Source organism: Artemia franciscana, chromosome 7 (genome assembly GCF_032884065.1).
Source record: "Artemia franciscana chromosome 7, ASM3288406v1, whole genome shotgun sequence".
In the NCBI taxonomy this organism is placed as follows: domain Eukaryota; kingdom Metazoa; phylum Arthropoda; class Branchiopoda; order Anostraca; family Artemiidae; genus Artemia; species Artemia franciscana.
In genome coordinates this window covers 1,756,725-1,772,004 of record NC_088869.1, presented here as the reverse complement: position 1 = coordinate 1,772,004, position 15,280 = coordinate 1,756,725, and the positions used below count along the sequence as shown (strand labels likewise).

The 15,280-nt window shown below is 34.2% G+C and overlaps 1 protein-coding gene across 3 annotated transcripts in view; it reads left to right on the top strand.

Moving 5' to 3' along the window:
* Positions 1 to 9,241: 9,241 nt before the first annotated feature.
* LOC136028714 (potassium channel subfamily K member 2-like) overlaps positions 9,242 to 15,280 on the top strand; it is an 85,069-nt gene continuing 79,030 nt past the window's right edge. For 2 of the 3 annotated variants that reach the window (XM_065706582.1, XM_065706580.1), the window contains exon 1: positions 9,242 to 9,375. The gene's annotated coding sequence lies outside the window, so the exon portion shown is untranslated. The remainder of the gene's footprint in view (positions 9,376 to 15,280) is intronic. The other variant, XM_065706581.1, reaches the window with a different exon arrangement.

Here is a 15,280-nt window from a genome sequence, read left to right as displayed (position 1 = left end):
ATTCCGACAAAGCCCTACTGCAGCATGATTCGATCTCTGGGTCATGTAATACCAAGCTAAGGTCAAACCCACTGCGCCACCACACAGGCGGGGATACTGACCACTATACTACCGAGGACATAGTATCATGAAAAGAGAAATCACCAATGCTACAGCACAAACACACAAAAAAAAAAAAAAAAAAAAAAAAAAAAAAAGAGACAGAAGGAGAAAAGGGAGACTGTTTTCCTAAATTAGTGATTAATATAGACCAGCACTTGAATGAGGCCTTAACCCTACTCATCCATACAATCACATAGGTCAAACAGCATAGCCACACACAATAAACCATAAAGAATAATCCATGGACATGCAGTCATGTCGTCAATAAGTATAAGTCGTCATTTACCAAACAATAGAAAAAATAATATAGACAAATAATTCAGAGGCAACACCCAACTTAAGGGCTCATCAGGAGAATACACTGGCCTATATAGGGTTTCGCCACTCTAAATTCTCTACCCAGCACAGTGTTGTGGCTATCACAGAATATCCATGGCATCCCCACGTCAGGTATCACCCCCCAAAATACACGTCTATGAAAAAAAAAAAAAACAGCAAATGTAAAACAACCAAGTAAAACCAAAACAAGCTTATCCTGTTAATATATCCCTCCCTTTAGCAACAATAGGTAAACTAAATATTATAAATTTTACCAAATCACAAATATTAACACATTGCAAAAAACCTGGATGAACTAAACAATTATAGAATTCATCTCTACCATGTGGCTAAATTTTTAGAAAATCCGCTCAATTAGAAACACAATTCAAAATAAATGGCGCTGTGACAACATTTCTCGAACCTCCGAAATTAGTTAAAAATTTTTTTAAGTATTTCTAGATAATTCTTTTGATATTTATTTAAAAGTTCGTTATAATGAAAACTAAATTTTTTAAATTGCCAAGTTAATTTATTTGCAGAAAAACCTCTTGATATCAATTTTTGGCTTAAGATTTTACATCTATTTTTAAAATCAATATAATTACTACAAATCCTTGCATAACGAAGTAACTGTGAGAAAAACGCTGAATATGTGATATTTGAGTGTATATTACTTTCAGGGAATGGGAAACTAATCACTTCAAAATCAAAATCATCCGTTTTATTATACATTTTAAAACTTAATTTATTATTATCACAAATATTAATATTTAAATCTAAGAAATGATCTTCATGACCAGCGCCATGACTAGGCTCAAGAATAAGCTCTGATGGATATATATCTTTAGAAATATCAATGAAATCCTTACAATTTAAGACCAAAATATCATCTAAATATCTTTTATTATTTGACAAAGCATGTTTTAAATTAATTGGATTATACTTATCCATCATATATTTATATTCTAGTTGACTTAAAAACAAGTCAGCTATAAATGGGCTGGGATTCCCCCCCCCCCCCCATGGGAATTCCCATAATTTGCTTGTACAAATCACCCCCAAATCTTATATAAGTATTATATAAAACAAATTCCAATAACTCAAAAATCATATCCAAGCTGTAACATCTCAAGTTAACTGTAGTATTAAAGCAGTTTGTCCATATAGCTTTTTTTATTATAAATGTCTATTTTTAAGAACATTTTACTAGATAAGAGGAAAGATTTCTTGATAACAGTTTTTAAATTATCAAACACTACATTAAGTGATAAATTAGTATACATTGTCGCAAAATCGAAAGACTCAATTCTTTTAGCTGAAACCATTGTTAAAGAATCTATCACCTGCAGTGAATTATTAACACTCCAATATGGATTAAAATTCGAAAATTTTTTAATACCAGAACAATAGGTTTTAAGTTTATTTACAATTTCCTTTAAAATTAAAGAGAGGTCAGTAGCAGCAATGCGGGTTGGACATTTAGCTGCTCCAGCAATAAACCGTGGTTTAGGGGGATTCTTATGAAATTTTACAGTCCAATATAGGAAAGGGAACTTTTTATCATTGTCATTTATTTTAATATTAAAATTTTTAAAAAGTATTTCTTCAGTCTTTCCAATTAAATTCTCATCCTCTATATTTACCTTTTCGTAAACATTAGTTGTGCATAACTCCCTTTTTAAGATATCACAATACAGCTTCTGATAAATTATGGCAAAATTATTATTAGCTTTATCCACTGGCACAATTACAAATTCATTCTTTAGATTACCAATTGCTTGTTTAATCTTCGCATTATAAAATAATGATTTAGTGTTACTATTTTTTAAGTTAGAATCTATTTTATTTCTTACTCTACTAATAATTAAATTCTTCCAACTTTGAAAACTCTCTTTATTTTTATTCTCTTTCTTACACCACTTATCAATAAATAAATCAAAATCATTTTCCAAGCCATCAAGAACACTCGATGGTTTCAGATGATGAGAAAGACGGAAATTAGCCCCTTTATTCATTATAATTTGAAGATCATCTTGCTTTATTATTGACAAGTCCCATGTTATAACATGTTTGTAAGTAGGATCTACAAATGGGCCAAGTTGCTTACAATTACAAACCGGTTTCCAATTTATATCACTATCTAGTTTTTTTAGTATTAAATTATAATTAAAAATAATTTGCCCAATAGTTTTTGAAAATTTATAAGTTAAAACTGGACTATCATTATAATTTAAATTACTAGGAAGGGCCTGTTTCACATGCCGCTGATTTAAAATTTCTGGTAAATTAATATCTTCAATCTGCTTACAAGTAAAATTAATAGGTAAATATAATCTGTTATCCTTATTACTAATCTTATCGAACTTTTTCTTTTTTGAAATAAATTTCGTTTTAGTTAGAATGCAAATTGTATCACATATTACTTTAAAATTATAATCAAGAGCTGTATTATTCTTAACAATCCAGAAAAGTTTGATTAAATTCCTCTTGGATAAATTATTTAGACACTTTATTACAGAAATCATACCCCTAGAATCAAGTAGCTGGCATAGATCTATAGAAAGCATATGTACATCTAATTCATTTTTTCTATTATTTTTCCTATGTCCTCTCGATCGTTTTTTACGTTTAGTAGGACAAGTAAAAGAAGGATGGTCCATAAAACCATCAATACATTTAACAACAACATGAGACATGTCACCACATTTTGCTACACGATCATTTAGCCCAAAAGGATAAGCTGTACCAAGAGTATGGATCCAGAAATCCTCCTGTTTACGTAGTCTATTATTCTTCTCTTCTTTATTTAAATTTTCTAATTCTAAATTTTCTAAAATACTGACAGTTATCTGATATGGAACATTTACCATTATTACAATGTTGAACTAGATAGTTATTAGTTTTTTCATTATTAACTGTTGTCTTATGTCCAGAAAATCTTTTATATATATTATTATTTGTTTCCCCCACATATTGTAGGCAGCATTTATTACATTCTAATAGGTAAATTACATTGGTTGTTCTACAATTAACATTACCACGTAACTTGCATGCAAAATTTTTATTATACAATGTACTTTTAACAGAAGTCCTTGGGACAAAATGATCTTGGCAAAGAAAACAACGACTTTTACACTTACTAACTTTCAAAAAATCGTTCCGAGTTCCGAGGCTAATATTTGTGTTTTGTTGCATAAAAAGTTATTGAAAATAAATCCAAAACAAACCAACATCCAAATCAAAATCCAACAATCAAAGTCCAAAAAACATGCCAAGGTCAATAGGTCAATAAATACATAAACAAAAAGATGAAAGAACATGAAATTTGCATAAGTGCCATCTCACCAATAATTAACAATATCAGGTTAAAAACCTGGACCAGGGTAAAGGTCTGTCGGGGAGAAAACTAAAAAAAAAATTTTCTCCACCAGCACTGGATCCAACCTGGAATAATATCATGAAAAGAGAAATCACCAATGCTACAGCACAAACACAAAAAAAAAAAAAATAAAAAAAAAATAAAAAATAAAAAATGAGACAGAAGGAGAAAAGGAAGACTGTTTTCCTAAATTAGTGATTAATATAGACCAGCACTTGAATGAGGCCTTAACCCTACTCATCCATACAATCACATAGGTCAAACAGCATAGCCACACACAATCAACCATAAAGAATAATCCATGGACAGGCAGTCATGTCGTCAATAAGTATAAGTCGTCATTTACCAAACAATAGAAAAAATAATATAGACAAATAATTCAGAGGCAACACCCAACATAAGGGCTCATCAGGAGAATACACTGGCCTATATAGGGTTTCGCCACTCTAAATTCTCTACCCAGCACAGTGTTGTGGCTACCACAGAATATCCATGGCATCCCCACGAATATCCACATCCCCACCAGAAAGGTATGCAGATTTGAACTTTACTTCCCAAGAAGATGGAGGGCATTCAGGTAGGCCTTTAAGAGAATACTGAGAGATTATTGAACTCAATCAAAACGTATTATGTGTATATGGCTTGTCAAAAGGCTGCAAAACAGGAATAACTAAGTATGTTAATTTGACAAATTTACGAAATGATAAGGGAGATGATGAAAAGGGCAATATTTGCATGTTACCAATATTACTACAACTATCACCACTGTTATTACAAAACTATTTTATTTACATTATTAAGGGGAAATTTGAACTAAACCAAAAGGTGCTAAGTGCATAGAATTAGTCCAAAAATATATCTCAAGAATTAATTTGGGTTTTCGGATTACGCTTTATTGAAAACAAAATACGTGTCAAATGTTATTTCTTTTCTTACTTTCATAAATTAAAAAATTATCAAAACTTTAATGAATAAATATCAGTATGTGTCAATTAAACTGACAATCCAAGGTCATTAGTTTTTCTGGGTTTTTTGTTGTGGTTTGTTTTTTTTGTGTTTTTTTTTCAAACAGTTCATGATATCGAACTGTAAGGAGCGACCCGGCTCAATTGTAACCAAAACTCTAAAAAATGGGATTTTGATACCATTAGCTACATCAAAAGAATTGCATTTTTAATGCTGATTTTAAATATACAAGTTTTATTGAGTTTAGTCTTACCCATCAAAAGTTAAAAGCCTGAGAAATTCAGCCTTATTTTAGAAAATAGGGAGAAACAACCCCTGAAAGTCATAGAATCTTAACGCAAATCACACGATCAGATTCAGCATATCAGAAAACCCCCTTGTAGAAGTTTCAAGCTCCTATCTACAAACATGTGGAATCTTGTATTTTTTGCCAGAAGGCCGATCACGGATGCGTGTTTATTTGTTTGTTTGTTTTTTTTTGTTTTTTTTTTCCCAGGGGTGATCGTATCGACCAGTTGGTCCTAGAATTTTGCGAAAGGGCTCATTCAAACGGAAATGAAAAGTTCTAGTGCCCTTTTTAAGTGACCAAAAAAACTGGAGGGCACCTAGACCTCCTCCCACGCTAATCATTTTCCCAAAGTCAACGGATAAAAATTATGAGATAGCCATTTTGTTCAACATAGTTGAAAACCATAATAACTATGTCATTCAGCGTAGTCGAAAAACCTTATAATTATGTCTTTGGGGACGACCTACTCCCCCACAGTCCCTGTGGGAGGGGCTATAAGTTACAAACTTTGACCAGTGCTTACATATAGTAATGGTTATTGGGAAGTTTACAGACGTTTTCACGGGGGTTATTTGGTTGGAGGAGGGGTTGAGAAGAGGGGGATATGTTGTGGGAACTTTTCATCGAGGTTATGTCATGGGGGAAGAAAATTTCCATGAAGGGAGCGCAGGATTTTCTAGCATTATTTGAAAAAATTGAAAAAATAAATATGAAAAAGTTTTTTTCAATTGAAAGTAAGAAGCAGCATTAAAACTTAAAACGAACGGAAATTATTACGCACATGAGGGGCTCACCTCCTCCTAATACCTCGCTCTTTACGCTAAAGTATTTCTAGTAATTTCAACTATTTATTCTACGGCTTTTGTGATTCAGGGGTCATTCTTAATGAATTGGGACAAAATTTAAGCTTTAGTGTAAAGAGCGAGGTACTGACGAGGGGTTGAACTCCCACATATATGTCATAAAAACGTGAGAACACAAAAGTTCGTTACGTAAGCTAATTTATAAGTTATGTATATCTTTTACTAATAAAACATTCGTAAAAAATTAAAAGTTCTAGTTGCCTTTTTAAGTAACCAAAAAATCGGAGGATAATTAGGATTCCTCCCTATATTCATTCAAATCGTTAATCAAATCGTTAATATTCATTCAATTCCTAATCATTCGGTCAAAACTATGAGAAAGCCAATTAGTCAAAAAAACATCCAATATGCAAATTTCGTTTTAATTATTCCTCTGCGGAGAGCCAAAATCAAAACATGCATTGATTCAAAAACGTTCAGAAATTAAAAAAAAAAACAAGTTTTTTTAACTGAAAGTAAGGAGCGACATTAGAACCTAAAACGAACAGAAATTACTTCGTATATGAAAGGGGCTGCTTCCTCATCAACGCCCCGCTCTTTACGCTAAAGTTTCACTCTTTCTCTCAACTCTTCTTTTAAAAACGGTAAAAAATTTTAGCGTAAAGAGTGGGGCATTGATGAGGAAGCAGCCCCTTTCATATACGAAGTAATTTCTGTTCGTCTTAAGTTTTAATGTCGCTCCTTACTTTCACTTACTTTCTAATTAAGCGACCCTTGTGTTTTAGGGGTCGTTATTAATGAATTGGGATAAACTCAAAACATTGTTCTTCATCCTTTAGAGAACAGCTCAAGGCCCGTTAACAATAATATATAGTTAATACCAGATCTACCCATCATAAGATATAGTTAATTTCTTTCAAACAGTTCGTGGTAACGAACTGTAGTAAGGAGCGACCCGGCTCAATAGTAACCGAGACTCTAAAAAATGGAATTTTGACACCAATAGTTACATCAAGAAAATTCCATTTTAATGCTGATTTTAAATATATAACTTTCATCAAGATTAGTCTTACTTATCAAAAGTTACGAGCCTGAGAAAATTTGCCTCATTTTAGAAAATAGGGGAAACACCCCCTAAAAGTCATACAATCTTAACGAAAATCACACCATCAGATTCAGCGTATCAGAGAACCTTATTGTAGAAGTTTCAAGCTCTTATCTACAAAAATGTGGAATTTAACATTTTTTGCCAGAAGACAGATCACGGATGTTTTTTTTTTTTTTTTTTTCTCCCACGCTCATTTTTTCCCCAATGTCATCAGATCAAAATTCTGAGATAGCCATTTTATTCACCATAGTCGAAAAACCTAATAACTATGTCTTTGGGGACAACTTACTCCCCCGCAGTGCTAGTGGAAGGGGTTGCAAGTTACAAACTTTGACCTATGTTTACATATAGTACTGGTTGCTGGGAAGTATACGGACGTTTTCAGGGGGATTTGTTTTGTTTGGGAGGGAGATTTGAGGGGGGGTTACGTGGGAGGATCTTTCCATGGAAAAACTTCTCAATTGGGAAGAGACTTTCAATGAAGGGGGCGCAGGATTTTTTAGCATTATTTAAAAAAAAAAACAATAAAAAAATAAATATGAAAAGTTTGTTTTCTACTGAAAGTGAGGAGCAGCATTAAAACTTAAAACAAGCAGACATTATTACGGCTATGAGGGGTTTAACTCCTCATAATACCTCGCTCTTTACGCTAAAGTATTTTTTTAGTAATTTCAACTATTTTTTCTACGGCCTTTGTGATCCAAGGGTCATTCTTAAGGAATTGGGACAGAATTTGAGCTTTAGTGTAAAGAGCGAGGTATCAACGAGGGGTGAACCCCCTCATATACGTAATAAAAACATACGAATATAGAAGTTCGTTACGTAAGTTAATTCGTAAATTACGTATATTTTTTACTAATGAAAATGTTCGTAAAAAATTAAAAGTTCTAGTTGCCTTTTTAAGTAATAAAAAAATTGGAGGGCAACTAGGCTTTCTCCCTCACTCCTTTTTTCTCAAAATATTCCGATTAAAACTATGAGAAAGCCATTTAGCCAAAAAAAATTTATATGGAAATTTCGTTTTAATTATTCATGTGCGGAGAGCCAAGATCAAAACATGCATTAATTAAAAAACGTCCAGAAATTAAATTAAAAAAACAAGTTTTTTTAAATGAAAGTAAGGAGCGACATTAAAACTTAAAACGAACAGAAATTACCCCGTATATGAAAGGGGCTTTTCCTCTTCCACGCCCCGCTCTTTACGCTAAGGTTTTTTTACTGTTTTAAGAAGTAGAGCTAAGAGAAAGAGTCAATTTTTAGTCTAAAGAGCGAGGCGTTGAGGAGAAAAAGCCCCTTTCATATACGGAGTAATTTCTGTTCGTTTTAAGTTTTAATGTCGCTCCTTACTTTCATTTAAAAAACTTAGTTTTTTTTATTTAATTGCTAGCCATAGCCAAAATTTGGAATTTAGCTAAAGCCAGTCAATTATGGAGTCAAATTACCAATCCTTAGTTTGTAATAAAAAAAAAAGTGTATACAAATTCACCCCATGGCAGCAAAGTAGAATTAGCTTTACAATGCGTGAACCGGGGTTCCATCATTAGGGGTAATTCATGACCATCTAGAATTTGTTTTTAATTTCTCCTAGTGAAGATTAAAAAAATATTGCTCAAAGTTTGTGGTGAAATTTCGTTGTTTTTTTTTTGCCTTTTTTCAACGTAAGTACCAAAAATTTTATGGGAGATTTGTGGGGAAAAAATTTCCTTGTTCAACTCCCAATGGTTGTCTCTGGGTTTCATCTAAGCTGACATAGGGTCTTGATTTGTATGGACGCTATGCAGTAGCATCTCCAAATCATCAAACAATAGGAAGAATAAGAAGAATTACATGGGGAATATTTTCTGTCGTAGCTAGTCTAAACTAGCCAATCAGATAAATTCTATTATGAATGTGCCTTACCTTTTTTGGAAAAGATCTTTTATTGATCCCCGTTTCCCCCAAAAAATGGCACTTACTGGTCTTTTGTAATTGATAAAAGGGCTGTGACCGTCCTCCTCCCCATCCCCCAAAAAAGTAGCACATACGTATATAATGCTAAATTTTTATCTGTATATTGTAAAATGTGAGCTTTACCCACCCTACTAGTGATGTACAAAATGAAAAACTTATAGGTGAAGGGCCAAAATCTATGAACCTTCCTTCTGGCTAGTATATGGCAGTAGGTGTTTTCGTATTATTGATGGACCACTGTTACTGAGGACAAAGAAATAGATATATTCATAAATCAACTGAAAAACCATTGAACAGATCCTACCTGACCAGTCAACCTAAGAAATTGCTGGAGGCAGACAAAATCTGACCATTATTGTTTCTTTTATGCTCGGTTAGTTTGACTACATACTTAACTCCGAGGTGTATCTTCAAAGGTTTGCCGCTTACTCTGGACTTTTCTAGACTAAAATTGACGGTAAGTTAGTTTCCTATTAGGTTTCATCGAAACCGTTCTGTCAAAACTGTCCTCCCTTGCCTGGAATTTAACAATTTCAAGTTGGGGGGTCAAACTGAGCAAAGTCTTAGTTGCATTCTTGACTGCTCGTTCAATTACGTTCATTTTCACCAAGAATTAGAAAATAGATTATTAAACGAGTGAAAAGAAGGTTTAGTAAAAAGGAAAAGAAGTGAAAGTAAAAATGATTTACTGGAGGAAATGATGCACTTTCATAAGAAGAGTTAACGTTTTAGTTTATTCCTTTGAAAGAGGCATTTATACATTAATCTATTTTTAATGGGGGAGGGTGTAAAAAATGTGGAGGGGCTTAAATTGCAAAGTATTCGAATGACATGGGACATCTTTGAAGGGAATCGAACTAACACTCAAAGACATTAACAATAACCAAAGGTTGGTGGGTTGACTGACGGTTATGCTTTCAGGACGCATAGGCAGACATTGCCTATTATCCAGGGAGAACACAGGCAGATGAGATAGAAGCATGCCTGGGGAATCCAAGTAGGTGGAAATCCATTCAAGTCCTCGAACTGATCACGAGCATGAGGATAGCCTCCTTCAATTTGGACAAAGCAAGCTTTCAGATGATTAAAAAAACGTGGCTATGGGGCTGCCAAAGCAAGCAAGCTAAAAGAGATCGAACTCCCTATGGACTTTGAAAAAAAAATATTCTATAGGGAAAAAGCATAGAAAACGTATTCTAGTTCTTATGACAACTACAGCTTGCCAAATGGGCTGGATGTAAGGGCTATCCTTGGACCTAGGAATACTGCTCGAAAAATAAACGACCATATCTCAGCAAGAATCCCAGGAGATGAAAAATATAACAATCGTATGATGCAATTATTGACGTAAATAAAGCATTATAACCCTGTTTAGAATTACTGAATTCTCAAAAGCCGTCTAGATATTCCTCATGTTTTCAAAAGCCCAGAATCATATGTCCTGTTATGTTTCTTCGAAATTTTAACACTCCTAATCTTTGCCCTGGGGCTAGATTAATAATATTTAAAATGATAGAAGATAGAATAGTCTAAAATAATATTTGGATTTCGTAAATACGAGACAGAATTACCATACCTAGCATACCAATGATTGCTTCCGAGACCTTCGAATCAGAGCAAGTGCGACTTTAGGCTAAACTATGCTTTGCCGTATTTTTAAATCAAACGGTTCGTGGTAACGAACTGTAGTAAAGAGCGACACGGCTCAATAGTAACCGAAACTCTAAAACACGGAATTTTGATACCAATAGTTACATCACAAGAATGTTATTTTAATGCTGATTCTAAATGTATAAGTTTCATTAAGTTTAGTCTTACCCATCAAAAGTTCAAAAAATTCCAAAAAACGAAAATACAACCACCAGATTCAGCGTATCAGAGAACCTTATGGTAGAAGTTTCAAACTCCTAGTTATAAAAATGTGGAATTTTGTATTTTTTGCCACAAGACAGATCACGGATGCGTGTTTATTTGCTTGTTTTGTTGTTGTTTTTTTGTTTTTCTCAAGGGTGATCGTATCGACCCAGTGGTCCTAAAATGTCGCAAGAGGACTCATTCTGACTGAAATTATTTTAGTGATTTTAGTGATTCAAAAAATTGGAGGGCACCTAGGCCCCCTCCGACGCTCATTTTTTCCCGAAGTCACCGGATCAAAATTCTGCGATAGCCATTTTATTCAGCATAGTCGAAAAACCGAATAAACATGTCTTTGAGGACGACTTACTCCCCCACAGTCCCCGTGGGAGGTGCTGCAAGTTACAAACTTTGACCAATGTTTACACATAGTAATGGTTATTGGGAAGTGTACAGACGTTTTCAGGGGAATTTATTTGGTTAGGGGACTGAGGGGTTGAGGGGAGAAGTTATGTTGGGGGAGCTTTCCTTGGAGGAATTTGTAATGGGGGAAGAGAATTTCCGTGAAGGGGGCACAGGATTTTCTAGTATTGAAAACAAAATGAGAATATAAATGTGAAAAAGTTTTTTAAACTGAAAGTAAGGAGCAGCATAAAAACCTAAAAAGAACAGAAATTATTGCGCATGTGAGGGTTTCACCTCCTCCTAATACAAAGCTTTTTACACTAAAGTATTTTTAGTAATTTCAACTATTTATTCTACGGCCTTTGTGATTCAGGGGTCATTCTTAAGAAATTGGGACAAAATTTAAGCTTTAGTGTAAAGAGCAAGGTATTCACAAGGGGGCGAACCCCCTCATATACGTAGTGAAAACATACGAATATGGAAGTTTGCTATGTAAGCTAATTCGTAAGTTACGTATATTTTTACTAATAAAAACGCTCGTAAAAAAATAAAAGTTCTAGTCTCCTTTCTAAGTAACCGAAAAATAGGAGGGTAACTAGGCCTCCTCCCCCCTCCTTTTTCTTAAAATTGTCCAATCAAAACTATGAGAAAGCTACTTAGCCAAAATAATAAATTAATATGCAAGTTTCGTTTTAATTATTCATGTGCGGAGAGCCAAAATCAAAACATGCATTAATTCAAAAACGTTCAGAAATTAAATATAAAAAAAAACAAGTTTTCTTGACTGAAAGTATGGAGCGACATTAAATCTTATAACGAACAGAAACTATTCCGTATATGAAAGGGGCTGTTCCCTCATCAAGACCCTGCGCTTTACTCTAAAGTTTTTTACTGTTTTAAAAAGTAGAGTTGAAAAGAAAGAGTCAAACTTTAGCGTGAAGAGCACGGTGTTGAAGAGGGGAGAGCCCCTTTCATATAAGGAATAATTTCGGTTAGTTTTAAGTTTTAATTTCGCTCCTTACTTTCAGTTAAAAAAAAAACTTGTTTTTTTATTTAATTTCTGAATGTTTTTGAATCATGCATGTTTTGATTTTGCCTTTCCGCAGAGGAATAATTACAATAAAATTTTCATTTTTTTTTTTTTTTTTTGGCTAACTGGCTTTCTCATAGTTTTGATCTAAGGATTTTGAGAAAAAAAGAGCTGGGGAGGAAGCCTAGTTGCCCTCCTCGTTACCCAGCGCCACCTTTTCATCTTCACTTATTCTTAACTTAGTGACTTCCTAGCCTTAGAGTCTTCTTAAAATTAATATTAAAATCTATTCCAGTTCCCTCAACTCGCAAAACCTCTAACAACTCATTCATTTTGCTTGAATCATCTAGGATGCTTAAATCATCAGCACAGTGTAAGTCCAGGAGAGTTTTTCCTCCCCATTTGATTCCGTGGCCTCCCATTGTCTTTCCCGTGCTCTTTAAGACAAAATCCATCAAAATGATCATATAAAGGGGGGATAGAACAAAACCCTGCTTAACTCCTTGTCTAATATGAAACCAGCTAATATGCTAACCTCATTTCCTGCCTTAGCCGCAGCAGTGCTAGTCTCGTACATACCACTAATCCATATAATGTATTTGTCTGGTATACTATCTTCGCTAAAGATCTTCTATCAACAGAATCGAACGCTTGCTCATAATGAAAGTCACGCATGTTGCCCGTAGTTAACATATAAGGTTCTTTCATTGGGAAAAGAGGGCATGTTTGATCCAGGGTCTCCAAATTTACTTAGGGTATTAAGGTGAAACTTTGAGGAAAAGTTGAAAAGAATGTACTAACACAATCAAAACACACTATGAACTTGTTGGTCGGGAAAATGAGAATATAAATAATATCTAAAGAAAGTTTGAAAGTATTAACTTAAAGCTTTCAAGGTATGTTGAGGGGGACTGGAGGGCAACCAGCCCCCCTCCTTGCCCTTTTTAGGTGCCTCCTCAGCTCAACACTGATTTAAATCTTGAAATTGTCGTTTTATTCAGACTAGTCAAAAAGTCTAATAGTCTCCAAGGATAACTGTCCACCACAGCTCCGGTGCAAGAATTGTAAATAGTGTAATTTTCCCATTGCTTACAGTCAATAAGTTCAAGGCACATGTTGAGGGGATTGTTGAAAAGTGTTTAAAGGGCTACCAGCCCCCTTCAATACCCTTTTTAGCTGTGCTTACTCGAAAAAAAATAAACAAAACTTTGAAATGGCCAGTTTGCTCAAAATAATCTATAGGTCAAATAACTACCCTATGGAGATAACGTACCCCCCAGCTTTAGAAAAGGGATGCCGGGCACAATCATAACATACTGTGTGTATGCTGTTTGTTAAAGGAGAGTATCAACGACATATAACTTTCAGTCCTTACCTCAGGGGCCGTTGAGGTTTTGTAACGCCGTAGGCATAGTTATTTGCAGTTCAGACTATTTTGAACTAAATAGTTATTTCAAAAATTTGATTGTTTGCAGTTGTGGAACAGGGACATGGGAGGTGGGCTGGCTGCTCTTCAATCACTTTTAACTGTTAAACAGGGCACTAGAACTTTTATTTCCATTCGAACGAACCCCCTTTGAACTTAATACTACCACGCTACTCAAACCTGTCGCAAGCTACTAAAATAAAATCAACGAAAGTAATACATACAAAAAATAAAAACAATGAAAGGAATCTGTCTGTCAATATTAAGCAAATTTTAACTGTTCCTTATACTTTTGTTTGAAACATTAAAAGACATTATTGTATCAATTCGCGAATTTCATATTAAAAAGAAGAAAAAAAGTTGCATGATCTAGGAATCTCGAGCTATTTTAATGTCCAGATGTTTGTTTTTTTTCCGGATTTTTCAAACAGTTCGTGGTAACGAACTGTAGTAAGGAGCGACCCGGCTCAATAGTAACCAAAACTCTAAAAAATGGAATTTTGATACCAATAGCTATATCAAAAGAATCGCATTTTAATGCTGGTTTTAAATATATAAGTTTCATCAAGTTTAGTCTTACCCATCAAAAGTTACGAGCCTGAGAAAATTTGTGTTATTTTAGAAAATAGGGGGAAACACCCCCTAAAAGTCATAGAATCTTAACGAAAATCACACCATCAGATTCAGCGTATCAGAGAACCCTATTGTAGAAGTTTCGAGCTCCTATCTACAAAAATGTGGAATTTTGCATTTTTTGCCAGAAGGCAGATCACGGATGCGTGTTTATTTGTTTTTTTTTTTTTTTTTTTTTTTGTTTTTTTTTTTTTTTTTTCCCAGGGGTGATCGTATCGACCCAGTTGTCCTAGAATGTTGCAAGAGGGCTCATTCTAACGGAAATGAAAAGTTCTAGTGCCCTTTTTAAGTGACCAAAGAAATTGGAGGGCACCTAGGCCCCCTCACACGCTAATTATTTTCCCAAAGTCAACGGATCAAAATTCTGAGATAGCCATTTTATTCAGCGTAGTCGAAAAACCTTATAACTATGTCTTTGGGGACAACTTACTCCCCCACAGTCCCCGTGGGAGGGGCAACAAGTTACAAACTTTGACCTGTGCTTACATATAGTAATGGTTATTGGGAAGTATACAGGCGTTTTCAGGAGGATTTTTTTGGTTGGGGGGAGGGGTTGAGAAGAGGGGGATATGCTGGGGGAACTTTCCATCGAGAATTTGTCATGGGAAAAGAAAACTTCTATGAAGGGAGAGCAGGATTTACTAGCATTATTTAAAAAAAAATTAAAAAATAAATGTGAAAAAGCTTTTTCAGCTGGAAGTAAGGAACAGCAATAAAACTTAAAACAAACAGAAATTATTACCCATATAAGGGGCTCACCTCCTTATGATACCTAGGTCTTTACGCTAAAGTATTTTTAGTAATTTCAACTATTTATTCTACGGCTTTTGTGATTCAGGGGTCATTCTTAATGAATTGGGATAAAATTTAAGCTTTAGTGTAAAGAGCGAGGTACTGACGATGGGGCGAATCCCCTCATATATGTAATAAAAACATGAGAATACAAAAGTTCTTTACGTAAGCTAATTTATAAGTTACGTAAATCTTTTACCAATAAAAAGATTCGTAAAAAAT